This window comes from Schistocerca piceifrons, chromosome X (assembly GCF_021461385.2).
Source record: "Schistocerca piceifrons isolate TAMUIC-IGC-003096 chromosome X, iqSchPice1.1, whole genome shotgun sequence".
Taxonomy (NCBI): domain Eukaryota; kingdom Metazoa; phylum Arthropoda; class Insecta; order Orthoptera; family Acrididae; genus Schistocerca; species Schistocerca piceifrons.
Window position 1 is genome coordinate 649223998 of NC_060149.1, and position 15271 is coordinate 649239268.

The 15271-nt window shown below is 43.5% G+C and overlaps 1 protein-coding gene across 1 annotated transcript in view; it reads left to right on the forward strand.

The window, feature by feature from the left end:
* Positions 1-15271, forward strand: part of LOC124722571 — a 262057-nt gene that overhangs the window by 134024 nt on the left and 112762 nt on the right. The window lies entirely within an intron of this gene.

Below are 15271 nucleotides of genomic sequence, written 5' to 3' on the forward strand. Positions count from 1 at the left end.
CACGGAAATGTGACCCTGAGCCTGAGGTCACGACTGAAATAACCGCATCAAGTGCACAGCCCATACAGTGCGAACAGTACAAGGAAGTACCAAGTAAACAACCTGCTGACCCCGAAGCGAAAAGCCGCGCCGAAGGAGGAAATAAACAAGCATCACCGCCTCGCCAGCAAGACAGCACAACAGACACCACGCGGGAACCAAATATTGACGACTCGCAAGCCACGGCCGTTGCCCCATTCAGCCACCGCCGGCGGCAGCGACCGACACCGGGTCTTGCTGTCACGCGTCATCAAGCGAAAGCCACACCAGAGAAGACAGACATCAAGAAAAAGAATATTAAACATGAAGTCATCAGGGCCAACACTGACGAGGAGAAAGAGAATGGCCACAGTGACTTATAGCAATGCATTGTCGGAATTTCAGGATACTTTTCTTCTCAAGCTCTTTGTTTAAAAGCAGTGCAAATTTTTCTAGGAATTTAGTGCATGTAATGGGCACACAGCTTGTAAATATCGTGCCTTGTAGGGAAGCACTTTGCTGCTATAATCATACCGATCCTCATCCCAAATAGCTTCTTATGGTATGTCTGTGATGCAAGCTTATAGCATTACTACTATTAACATTAATAAAATAGTCACCCTTGAAATTGGCAGCACTAAAAGAATTCTTGTACCAGTCCGGGACAGATATCGCGTTGCTACAAGAAGTTACGATAACGGAATTTCGGATCCCAGGCTTTTTTGAAATTGTTAATGTTTCTACGGAAGCCAATATCGGTACAGCCATTCTTATAAGGGAAGGCATTCCGGTGACTGAAATCGAACGACTAGAATCAGGAAGAGTCATAGGCATAAAAATATTCGATGTGACAGTGCTTAACCTTTACGCCCCATCAGGAAATTCCCACAAATTGGATCGTGCGAAGTTTTTTCAAGATGAACTGATTTATTTATTTAGGAAAAATCCGTGTTCTCTTATACTAGGTGGAGATTTTAACTGTGTTTTAAACCAGAAAGATCAACAACCCAACTTCAACTACTCGCCACAGTTAAAAAAGTTAGTAAGTGATCTACACCTTAAGGACGTGTGGGAACTTCAGCACCCGACGTCAGTCGGGTTCACGTATACAACCAGCCACTCCCGCAGCAGACTAGATAGAATTTACGTGTCACCAAATTTGCAAAATTATTTATTAAACGTTGAAACTATTCCCGTGTATTTTAGCGATCACAGTACAGTTTTAACTTGCTTTAATTTAAGTGTACAGCCAACCCGACGATTCAGAGGCCAATGGAATTTAAATATCTCTGTTTTAACTGACGAAGAACTGGAACAGGAAATAAGAGTGGCGTGGACTATGTGCCTCCGCACAGTAGACAAGCACCCAACAGTCATTGACTGGTGGACTAGGAGGGCTAAACCAAGGCTGCGGAAAGCTGTCATGCAGTATAGTGCAGCGAGGCACAGGGAGTTGAGGAATACAGTGGAGTTTTATTATAAAGTTTTAAGAGACTTATATCAACAGGCCCATGATGACGTAATTCGTCTGAATGATATCAAAAAAATAAAAGCCAAGTTATTAAGCATTAAACGGCAACAGATGGAGGGACTCAAAATTAAATCGAAAGCCACACCAGTCGTAGCAGATGAAACAGCTTCTCTGTATCACTTGGTGCGGCATGCTAAAAACAGACGTCTAACTTTAATTGATGGAGTCCAGACGCGTACTGGACGAGGCTCACATGCCAGAAACAAATACTGGACGAAGTCCACAGGTACTATGAAACCTTATATGACCCTACCACAGTGGAAGATGCAGCTCTCGAGGACTTTCTCACTATTTTAGGTCCACAATTGTCGGGAACAGACAACGCTGACATCCTGTCACCTATTACTAAAGATGAAGTGCATGAGGCAGTGCGTAACTCACCTCTCAAAAAATCTCCGGGACTTGATGGCCTCCCTGTGGAGTTTTATGCCCGCTACTGGTCTATAATTGGGGACAAGATCACTTCCATGGCAAATGAGGTCCTGAACGGAAAACCGGTCCCTGCAGAGTTTAAGGAAAGTAAAACAGTACTGATTCCTAAGAGTAAAGGCAAAACCAACTTAAACAATTTTCGGCCTCTTTCGCTACTAAATTCTGATTACAAAATAATTTCGCGTATTATCAACAAAAGACTCTCTGCCTTTTCCAACAAAATATTGAGTCATCATCAATCTTGTTCTCCGACCAGAACGATATTCGAAAGTCTATCTGCATACAGAGACGTCATTGCAATTACCTCAGTGACAAGTATAGAATGTGCGTTAATCTTTATAGATTTCAACAAAGCTTTTGACCGCGTTAGTCATAGATACCTCTTTGCGACGCTGTCAAGAATGGCTTTCCACCCCCAGATTGTGAACATGCTAAGGAATATTGTCACAGGTATAAATGTGAAAATAGCAATCAATGGCCAAACATCTAAACCCATACAGATAAGGCGAGGGGTTCCACAGGGCAGTCCCTTACCTATGTTTTTATTTTCTGTATCTTTAGAGCCCTTCCTCCGCACTGTCCACGCAAGATTAACAGGCATAACATTGAGTGGTGAGAAAACTGTCATACGAGCTTATGCTGATGACGTGGGCGTTGTAATAAGAAATAAGGAGGAGACAGTTACACTGGAAAGAGAAATCCAAAGGTATTGTCTAGCGTCGGGAGCGAGAGCAAATGAAAACAAAAGTCAAATATTGAATCTACGGGGCCTAGATCACCTACGACTGGCATAGGCAAAACAAGACAACAAACATAAAACTTTGGGAATAACCTTAATGGCATGTCCGATGAGGATGGCTGCTTTTAACTGGACGGAAACTAGGAGGAAAGTTCATGGTGCTGTATTGGAGAACATCCATCGAACTATGGACCTGGTGCAAAAAGTCAGATTCATCAACTCCTGCGTTTTGTCTAAAGCGTATTTCACTGCGCAGGTATTTCCAATCCCTAAACTAGTAGCGAAAGGGATCATGTCCACTGTTACCAATTATTTATGGCGAGGAGACATATTCAGTGTTGGTGCGACTACCGTTATACTGGATGTCAGAAAAGGGGCCTCGGTTTGGTGGATATTCGCAATAAAGCGTCTGCTCTGTTCCTCAAACGGACTTTCCATATACTCAGAGAACTTCCACAATGTATAACCGCAAAGCTCTTTGAGGCTGTGACACCCCATAGCCTGCAAGCACCGATTGATGTGCGAAGGATTAATGCCCGTCTGCAGTATGTGAGGAACTTTTTCCTCGAAGCAAGTTATCTTAGTGACGAAATCAGAAGCAACACACGTATCACAGCGCGCGACATCATACTTGAAAGGAAGTTAAATGAGGGTAGAAACAAAATTGAAACGAAATTCCCAAATTGTGACTGGAAAGCTGTATGGCGGAACATCAACTATGCCGGGCTATCTACAGACGCTATTTCCGCATGGTACAAAACAGTTAATAATGTCATCAGCACCAACGAGAGACTATATGGGATCGGTTTAAACCAGACACACCTTTGTGGAAAATGCAATCTGGTGGATACACTCAGCCACAGATTCACCTGTGTTGGCAATGTGCATAACTGGAACTGGGTCAGGCAACAAATCGCTTTTCTCACCAGATCCTCTACGGAATATATAACGCCATCGCTCCTACTGAGACCAGACATGACATACTTTCCGAAATTAAAAACCAACGCCATTAGCTGGTTACTGGGAAAATATGTTAGTTATGTCATCCACACACTTGGGGCGGATAACGAGATAGAATTCCGCGTTTACATGAAGTGTGAATATGCAAAAATCAGCACGTATCGCAACCACAAGAAGCACTACGGCAACATGCTGAAGATCATTTTTGAAAGAATGGGTGTTGGTTAAATATGTGGAACCACTACAACACCTTGAACGAGAACGAACAGAAGAAAATTAAAAGTCACTTGGTTTCTTATTATTATTTACTATTACCTTGCTTCCGGAACATTTTTTTTCAAAACATTTTGTTCAAAATTACTCGTGTTCGACTTCCAAAGTATTTCTGTGATTCGAGAAGAATTGTTAAGTTTTTTTTTTTCAGTGTTCAGTTTCTACTCAGAGAAGAGGTTTCTTTGTCTTTCTTACATCGGAGAATGGAAATATTGTGTTAAGATTTCTGCACACTTAGTGATATGACCCAACAGGGAACATGAAAAAGGGGTGGGAGGGGGTTTGGGCCTCGACGCACTGGCAGTGCCGTGAACAGACCCCACTGCTAGTGCGACGTGTACCACGCCCTGACCATCCTAAAAATTAAAAAAATTAAAAATAAATAAAAAATAAAAAGAAAATAAAAGTGGTTAATAAAAATTGGATTGCTGGGGAAAAAGGATGGATAAAAAAGTGGATAGAGAAAAAACAAAAAAAGATGAAAAAGTGGTAAAAAAGTGAAAAAAAGTAAAAAAAGCGGTTCAAGGCGCTTCAGTCCGGAACCGCGCATGCTCCCACGGTCGCAGGTTCGAACCCTGCCTCGGGCATGGATGTGTGTGATGTCCTTAGGTTAGTTCGGTTTAAGTAGTTCTAGGTCTAGGGGACTGATGACCTCAGTTGTTAAGTCCCACACTGCTTAGAGCCACTTTTTTAACTTCACTATTATATATCGCCTTTTGAGATTTTTTGAAAAATCCTGATAACAGTGTTACAGACTTCTAGTGTCAAGATAACCTGTCTCTCCTTTTTTTTGTGAATAGGCGTCGTTACAGAACATTTAAGATCAGACCTTGTTACACAAGTTAGTAATCACATGAACGGTGCAGAAATCTTCTGTACCTTACTCAATATTGTTGAGCCTCTACTTTGGAGAAAAGGATGCTCGATCGCTATCCCCCTCTTCATCGTTACCTATACCTGCCACCATTTTGCAGAAAGTGAGGTATAAAATTTCCTTGAAAACCGTGCAGTACCTATATTTATCCATTCCGAGACGACTGGAAGCTGTTTTGAATGCCAAGGCTTTCCTACACCGTATAAGACATGGTAATGTGCTGTATTTGTGATGTTCCCTTATTTTTGTCCATCCCTGCGTTTCTACACTTCATTACAGCTTTTTAACGGCGTTATCTCCGTAAATTCAGCTGCGTCTTCTGTTACAGCCTGAAAAAAAAAAAAATGTGTCCTACTTAAGCAGTTTATACTAGATGCCCGAATACTGCATACCGTTTTAAATGTCTCTTCCGTGTGTTTCTAGAAGATAGCAGTACATATGAGGTGAGCAATAGCCGCTGCACAGTGTTTCAGAGTCAACGATCAGTCAGCTTCCAGTACAAGATGGCAGTTGTGTTGCTGGAATGTAATCTTCTGGAACAGCGTGCAGCTGTACGATTTTTCTTGACCAAATTGCTGATCACAAAGAGGGTTTTTCGTGAAATGAGTTCCTTATTATGCGGAGAATTGCGTTTCAAAGAAAGCTGTTTTTAAATGGACACAAGAATTCAGCAAAGAATGAGAAAGCAGCATCACAGACGTGAACCGTCCTAGTCGCCCTGTGGAGTTTATTAGTGAGCCGACATTGAAATAGATGGATGAGAATCCAGAAGATCGCAGTGTGAAATCGAGACGTGGCGCGTCCCCTCAGTTGTTCTCGCAGAGCCGCATGCAACCTTCTTCATAAACGGCTGAATTTTCGCGAAGTTTTGTATTCGGAGCGCAGATGGAACTGAATGGACCTATCGAAGTCGAACGTCACGCACTGTAGTTGAGGAAGAGGTTTCTTCCTAACGCATATCATTATAGGGGACGACTCAGGGGTCCTCCACTACAAACCCGAGACAAAGTGATTCTCCACGGAATGGAATGGAAGCATCCCTCCTCTCCAGCAAAATACATTGTGTGACAAAAATAGTGAAGCAGTCATATGGGAAGGAAGAGACGAAATGAAACTTCATAGGTTGAGGGGATATGTGACGTTATTTCAGTGATTACAAAATCGAGTCAAATTTTCAAAGAACTCGGCAGTATGAACCCGCTCACCAGTATGACACTGTAGCCCCCCTGGCCCGGATGCGTGCACTTATTCAGGTAGGACGGGTGTCGTAAACTCGTTGTAGTCTCTCCTGAAGCAAGCTGGAACATAACCATTATAACTGGTCCTTGAGACCGTGGACACTGGCACTGGGAAGGAGTTGTCAGACGAGCTGGACCCACTCATGTTCTATCACGGACAGATCTGGGTATCCTGCTGGCCACAGAAACACAACTCCACGCAGACAGTGCATAGAGACACGTGCCATGTGTGGACGAGCATTGTCGTATTGAAAAATGGCACGATAATACCGTCGTATGAGAGGTCACACACATGAGGATTGCACAAATGGCTCTAAGCACTATGGGACCTAACATCTGTCATCAGTCCCCTAGAACGTAGAACTACGTAAACCTAACTGACCTAAGGACATCACACGCATCCATGCCCGAGGCAGGATTCGAACCTGCGACCGTAGCAGCAGCGTGGTTCCGGACTGAAGCGCCTACAACCGCTCAGCCACAGCGGCCGGCTACACACATGAGGACGCAGGATGCCTGTGATGTACCGTTGTGCCGTTGGGGTTCCCTTAATCAGTATCAGCTGTGACTGGAAGTCGTTGCCGATGGTTCCCCACACCATAACTCCAGGAGCAACATCGCTGCACTTCTCCAAAACATTCGAAGAATGAGATCTCTCCCCAGGCTGCCGACACGCTCGCCAACGGTGGTCATTCTTGGTAGTACAGAATCGCGATTTATCGCTCAATCCAATACGACGGAATTCATCAAGAGTCCATACTTTCTGGTCACAACTCAGTTCCAAACGTAGCAGTTTGTGTTCTGTTAACGGCAGCCTTCGCATGGGACGCTAATTCCCTAGTCCAGTTGCTGATAATCTTCGACCAGTGGCGCGAGGCAACACAGAAGGCAAAGGTCCCGACTTCGAGTCTCGGTTCAAAATGGCTCTGAGCACTATGGGACTTAACTTCTGAGCTCAACAGTCCCATAGGAACTACTTAAACCTGACTGACCTAAGGACATCACACACACCCATGCCCGAGGCAGGATTCGAACCTGCGACCGTAGCGGTCTGATCTGGGTATCCTGCTGGCCACAGAAACACAACTCCACGCAGTATGACACTGTAGCGCCAGACTGTAGCATCCGCTACAGATTATTAGTGACTGTAGCGCCTGTAGCACCTAGAACCGCTCGGCCACCCCGGCCGGCTCGAGTCTCGGTTCGGCACACAGTTTTAATCTGCCAGGAAGTTTCATATTAGCGTACACTCCACTGTAGAGTGAAAATTTCATTCTAGATAACACAGAATGTTGGAAAGAGTCTATTATTTGTTCTCGAATTGCAGGCGCAGATGTGAATTGGATAAAAGGCGCTTGGTGCATAATACGATGGTTCTCCCTTGTGGTGGTCACACGTGGTCGACCTGAACGTTGAGTACGAACATGCCTTCTCTCACATTTCCGTGCAGTTCAACATTGTGCCACTGTCACATCCGAATGCCGCACAGATCTGGATATTGCACGGTTCGACCAGCCGGCCAAATGAAGACCGACAATGAGGCATCTTTCAAACCTTGTCCGGAGCTGGTAACGCCGTCTCACACGAGTATGCGACACCTCCGCGTCCTTCAAAATAATCACTCAACATTTGACGCTCTGCACGTCCGTTATATACCCTGTCAGGCCAGGTAGCAACACTAAACGTGAACAACATTTATGCACTCTGGTGGCCGTTCTACCTGTCACAGAGAGTGGAAATTCTAAACATTTACATGCTCGCCACTGATGTGTACGTGTACGATGTTACATTGACAGTCGATCATGTCTTCTGGGTGCTCTTTTTTGTCAGTGAGCGTAAATAAATAAATAAAAAGCTCAAATAACATCAGTCGGCACACAAGACGATAGTGACTGTGTTTTGGGAAATCCAGGGTGTATTATTGCTGATACTCCAGCTTCATGGTGAGATTTAACACCGTTCCCATTGTGCCACACTGCGCGAACTGCGACAGGCGCTGGAAACGACCTTGATAGAGTGATAGGGATCGTGATTCTTGTGCCTATCCTCACGCAGCAAAACAAACCCAGGGGTTACTGCAAATATCCACCATATATCTCCGACTTAACCACCAGTGATTTTCATTTGCTTCAGCCCCTTAAAAACCACTTGGGTGCGCAGTAGTATGTAGACGATGAGACCGTAATTTGAGAGATCACTCGGATGCAGCATCTGCCACAAGAAATCCTTGCTGCATGCTTGTAAGACCTAGTCAAGCGATTTGATAACTGTTGTAAACAGGGCGAGAATGTTGAGAAGGAAAATAAATTTCTCGCTGCTATTCGCAGCGCTGGTGTTATTACCTATCTTACGACTTCTTATTTAATTATGCATTATTTCACCTGGTAATAGTAGGGCCGCCAGACTCTCTTTCACAACTAACCAGACATCCTTAGCGAGGTAACATTACATAATAATAATAATAATAATAATAGTACATGAATATAGATATAGTAATGAGCACATGGAATTTAAAACATGTCAGACTTATTACCCTTACGTTAAGCAATTTTCTCATTATTTACTTGGTAAATATGAGTAACGACATGTAACAGAAGTGTGGTAGCAGTACAGAAGGAATCAGTATACAGGGTGCTTCTAATGAAGCCTTCGCTACTTGAGGCTGTGTAGACGGAAAACTATGTATTGTAAGGGTACCAAACTTGACAGGAAAGATGTGCAGATGGTGCGCTGCAGCACACCGTTGTTACTAGTGTTGGTCTCGTGACTTGCCTTTAGGCGCCGGTACTGCTACAGCGACGTAGGATTGAAACACAAGCATCACTGTGCATTAGTTTCCGACAGTCAACATGGGCTTGGACAAAGCGAGCAGGCTATTGCTCTTAGCGAGTATCGACACATTAAAACAATACGGAGAGCTCTTCATTCCGCATCAGCGTTGAAGAAACATGATTCGGTAGTTCGAATAAACTGGCGATTTGGGATTTCTTCCTGGAAGAGGGCTGAGAATGCTGGACGCAACGAACGATCTTCAAGCAGTGCACGAGCTGTGTTACGAGAGCTGAACATTCCTTTGTCCAATGTTGGAAAAGTGCTAAGAAAAATTGTGAAATGGTAACCATAAAAACTTCACATTACCAACTTCTGAACATGACGTTTGTAAACACGAACGTAAACATGTTACGCAATTAACAAATGTTACCCTCTCATGTCGAAATTAAAATGTGTTTCTTTCATTGTTTTTTCGTTATTTTTCTTCCGCATATTCTTATAAATGTTTCCACAAAGTTTCCTTGTCCTACGATCTCTAGTTTTTCGTGGGGGTCCTCTCAGTTAGCGAAAGTTTAATTATAACCACCCCATAAAGAAGACGTTGATTGGTCAGAAGAAAAGCGAGAAGTTGCCTAATAAAGCAAGACTAGCATATGGCATGGAAAGTAGAAAACAAAAACAGAAATAGACCAGAAAAGCATGTATAGTTCACTATACAGTGTGATAGAGATACTTCTATACTGCTGGATAGAACCAGCCCCGGATCTACGATATTTCTGAACCGGGGCAAAAACTTGATGGTGGCGCCCCTCCAGCGTTCGAGATAGGACGTCAAAAATTTAAAAAAAATCGATTTTTCAAATACGTATTCATTTTGTAGCGCACATCTTCCTGAGGAGTTTGATATATGAAACATATACGTTCGAGGAAATGTAAGATATGTTATTTGGTCTTAAGTGTAGCAAAGTGCAGTGCCACACCTCTTCAAACGGCATTCTTCTGTCACACGTCACTATATTTTGCTCTGTGGAATTCAAGCGTGTGCATTTTGCAACGGAGGCCATCAAACCTATATTCAGGACAGTGGAAATTGAAATGTCCTGTGGTGCCTCTCCTGCTGCCAGTGGGCCTGTTTGACACCCAACACCCTTTTTTTTTTTTAAAGAAAAAAAACGCACAATTAACACTGGGTGGGATTATTTGTGACTGGGAGGATAAGAACTCTTCAGAAAATTTGCACTGTTTGATGTCTATTACTAATAACTTTCTCTTTTGTGTGACACAAAATTAAAAATGGTTCAAATGGCTCTGAGCACAATGGGACTTAACATCTGAGGTCATCAGTCCCCTAGAACTTAGAACTACTTAAACCTAACCAACCGAAGGACATCACACACATCCATGCCCGAGGCAGGATTCGAACCTGCGGCCGTAGCAGTCGCGCGGTTCCGGACTGAAGCGCCTAGAACCGCTCTGCGACAGCTTCCGGCCATAAAATTAAATATAGGAAACACAAAAGCAGTTAAGACGAGAGACATGCAAGACAGTACACATTTCTTGAATCCTTGGGTCTCAACATTTTTTTCTCTCTATTCTTGCTACAGCTTTACACGGTGTGCTTTCCGTTCTGCGAAAGAATCTATTACCCCATTAAAGTTCGCCAAACTTTTTGCTACATGAAAAATCAAAATGTCGTTGTCTAATACTGAAAAAGCTTTTAATACGAGTAGCAGCCAAGACTTGTGTGGTTTCTTGATTTGAATACGTCTATCTTGTCACTGTCTGCTAGGCAAAATGAAATAGGCAAAATTTTTGAAATTTGTCGTAAGGTCTTATGGGACCAAACTGCTGAGGTCATCGGCCCCTAAGCCTACACACTACTTAATCTAACTTACACTAACTTACGCTATGGACAACACAGACACCCATGCTCGAGGGAGGATTGGAACCTCCGACGGGGGAGCCCCACGGACCGTGACAAGGCGCCATGAAATAGGCCTTCTTAATATTGCAGCAATTGTAACACACGCCAAATAAGCGAGACTGTTTAGGCACAAATGGTCATTTTTATCTACCTCATTTAGTACATAAATAACACCACAGAATATAATTCACGAAGTACCAATATTAAATGCCTATTAGGCGTACTACAAGCAAAAAGTTTTATGTTAGGAAATAGTTTCACAATCATTTCATATGCTCAAGTTTCTCAAGTATGAGATCGAAAAATAATAGTTGTACGAAATTTTTATATAAATTTGGAATCTTCATATTCTTCCATATAATTTGTGTGATGTCCCCGTTTCTTCTCCTTCCTCCTTCTAACAAACAATCTTGTCATCCTAATTCTCTAACTATTCCTGCTATTGTCAAAACTTATTCTCCGGTTAATTTCACTAACCCTTCCAGAATGATCGGTTCAGTTACCTCGCGTTTATTCTCCGGTTACGCGCTATTACGTGTTGGTGCAACGCGTCTTCCGCGCTGTTCCGAGAACGGAACTTCAGTGGCTGCTGACTGGGGACTGTACAACTGGCCCTTAGAAGCACAGAGTTCTGGCAAACATCTTCTGTGAAAATTCGATTTTCTTGGACACATCGAGAACATAATATGTAACCTTTCTTACATGTTATTCCTGTTAGTCGATTTATTTCCATTCTGAATCTACGGATTTCGCTAATAATGATAACAACGCTTATCATTGACACATCCAATCAACCACATAAACAAACAGCGATTAATATTCATCCGTTCACGTTTATTCGGCTCAGCTCGTATAGTCGCGTCCCCTTTTGCCTGAGGGGAAAGTTTCTTATTTCTAGATGCGACGGGGACTCCCCTGGCACGTACTCTATGCACGCATTCAAAAATCAATTTATGATTCGTACAGAAATTAACTTAGAATGTGTTCAGAAATGTTCAAAAACCAACAGAGATGCGTTTCAAAATCATATGAACAATCAATAGACCATTCTGCGCTTAGTGAAACAAGGTTTGCGCTTAGTGAAACAAGGTTTTCTTTCTTCAAGAATATGAATTTGGCGCCCATGGCAGATAACCCGGTTTGCCCTACCCCCTAGATCCAGGCCTGGACAGAACAGTTAGGATATCCAAGAGGAAGCTACAGCTGTGATAACAGATAAATTCCTAATCTCTCCTTGAATGCAGAGTGGTAGAGTGGTTGTTGATATGATGCAGATAACAGGGTATTTTTTTCCACAGTCGTTTGGCGGAAATGGAGAAGGAGGTGGAGAAAGATTCAGTGTTATGCCAAGATGTTGGACGTATCCTATCTGGTATTCCAGTTCTGGGATGGAGATGGATATTTGATATGTCAGGAGAGGTACTGAGAACATCTGTGAGTAAGAATCTTATTAAATAGAGAGTGCGAAAATCGCATATGTATCGTGACCAGAAACCGTACTGTCAAAACACACACACACACACACACACTTGTTCCATCGACGATCCCGGCCAGCTGGTAATTGTTGTATTCTCCAAATACACTATGTGATCAAAAGTATCCGGATACCTGGCTGAAAATGACTTACAAGGTCGTAGCGCTCTCCATCGGTAATGCTGGAATTCAGTATGGTGTTGGACCACTCTCAGCCTTGATGACAGCTTCCACTCTCGCAGGCATACGTTCATCCAGGTGCTGGAAGGTTTCTTGGGGAATGGCAGCCCATTCTTCACGGAGTGCTGCACTGAGGAGAGCTATCGGTGTTGGTCGATGACGCCTGGCACGAAGTCGGCGTTCCAAAACATCCCAAAGGTGTTCTATAGGATTCAGGTCAGGACTCTGTGCAGGCCAGTCCATTACAGGTATGTTATTGTCGCGTAAACACTCCACCACAAGTCGTGCATTATGAACAGGTGCTCGATCGTGTTGAAAGATGCAATCGCCATCCTCGAAATTCCCATCAACAGCGGGAAGCAAGAATGTGCTTAAAACATCAATGTAGGCCTGTCCTGTGATAGTACCACGAAAAACAACAAGGGATGCAAGCCCCTTCCACGAAAAACACGACCACACCATAACACAACCGCCTCCGAATTTGAGTGTTGGAACTACACACACTGGGAGGTGACTTTCATCGGGCATTCACCATACCCACACACTGCCATCGGATCGCCACATTGAGTACCGTGATTCATCACTCCACACAAAGTTTTTCCACTGTTCAGTCGTCCGATGTTTACGCTCCTTACATCATGCGAGGCGTCGTTTGGCGTTTACCGGCGTGGTGTGTGACTTACGAGCAGCCGCTCGACCATGAAATCCAAGTTTTCTCACCTCCCACCTAACTGTCATAGTACTTGCGTGGATCCTGATGCGGTTTGTAATTCCTGTGTGATGGTCAAGATAAATGTCTGCCTATTACACATTACGACCCTCTTCAACTGTCGGCGGTCTCTGTCAGTCAACAGACGAGGTCGGCCTGTACGCTTTTGTGCTGTACGTGTCCCTTCACGTTTCCACGTTACTATCACATTGGAAACAGTGGACCTAGGGAGGTTTAGGAGTTTGAAAATCTCGCGCAAAGACGTATGGCACAAGCGGCACCCAATCACCTGATCACATTCTAATCTGTGAGTTCCACAGAGCGCCGCATTCTGCCCTCTCACGATGTCTAATGACTACTGAGGTCGCTGATACGGAGTACCTGGCTGTAGGTGGCAGCACAATGCACATAATAAGAAAAAACGTATATTTTTGGGGGTGCCCGGACACTATTCGTCACACAGTGTACTTTTGTCAATAATAAATGTGACAGGAAGAGAACCCCATTCCACCGAAAGTAGTAGTTAAGGTGGCTTGCTTGAAAGCAGGAACTGTATAGGCTCGGTACAGGGCCAAGTTATTTTAAGCAAAGCACAACAAAAATGATAGAAATACAAATTAGCAACAATCTGCTACAATTTATTACATAAAAGTATACATCACGTAATTTGGGTGTGAAGAGGGTGAGAAGCAATGTAATGAAATGTTCACTTCCATTGATGAGTCTTTTATCACTGGTCTAGCCTTGAATCCGGTGTACGATGACTAACATAACTAGTAGAACGTCCAGTTGGTCTCTTCTGGGCGGAAAATGTAGAGAAGTCTTGTTGTTGTCAGAAGGCATGCTGTCGATACAACGGAACCAACTGCAGATGCACACTGAGCTGAGCCGTGCGTCCTCTTATATCCGCGTCTGGCGATGGATGTTCATATGGGACCTTGTTGTGTGCCCCTCTGTGGCCTCTGACCAAACGTATGTTGCGCTCTCCGGGGGGCTGGTCTTGCAGTGTCCCGCCATCTCTGTGTACGCCTGTGTTTCGTACACACCAGTCATCAAAGCGCAGTACGCATTTACGCGCAATCGCGGGGTAGGGGCCCACACCGCACACAATCCCGCAGCACAAAGATTAGAACAAGAAGTCGTTGTTTAATATTGTTGTGCAGGCACTATTATAATCGTAACAATACAGACATAATTATTTGTATGGGCTTAAGCGGCTGGATTTCTCAGTGGTCAGCTGATACGAGGGTTAGAACTTTAATAATGGCAACTATTTATTTACAGCTCGTACAAAATAGATACGTGTTTCAAAGTTTTAATGACCTTCAAAGTAGTCACCAGCATTGTGTATAACCCGTTACCAGCGATGTGGAAGTCGTGGGATACTCTTAGCAGTGATCACGGAATAATGTAGATAGAGAGGTACAAATTGACGCACATGCTTGGAATGACATGGGGTTTTATTAGAACCAAAAAAATACAAACGTTCAAAAAATGTCCGACAGATGGCGCTTCATCTGATCAGAATAGCAATAATAGGCATAACAAAGTAAGTCAAAGCAAAGATGATGTTCTTTACAGGAAATGCTCAATATGTTCACCATCATTCCTCAACAATAGCTGTAGTCGAGGAATAACGTTGTGAACAGCACTGTAAAGCATGTCCGGAGTTATGGTGAGGCATTGGCGTCGGAGGTTGTCTTTCAGCATCCCTAGAGATGTCGGTCAATCACGATGCACTTGCGACTTCAGGTAACCCCAAAGCCAATAATCGCACGGACTGAGGTCTGGGGACCTGGGAGGCCAAGCATCACGAAAGTGGCGGCTGAGCACACGATCATCACCAAACGACGCGCGCAAGAGATCTTTTACGTGGCTAGCAATACTTTGTTTTTTATTTTGGTTCTAATAAAACCCCATGTCATTCCAAGCATGTGTGTCAATTTTTACCTCTCTATCTACATTATTCCGTGGTTTATTAAGTTTTCAAATTTATACTGACTTTTTTATCACCCAGTATATGCGGTGTTGTACATTACTCCGAAGTACCACAATAACTATGGGCCGTGACAAAAAGAAAACAAGTTCATTATCAAGCTGAAATGTGTATCTATAAGATGCGGAAAAATAATATTTTTTACCACATAG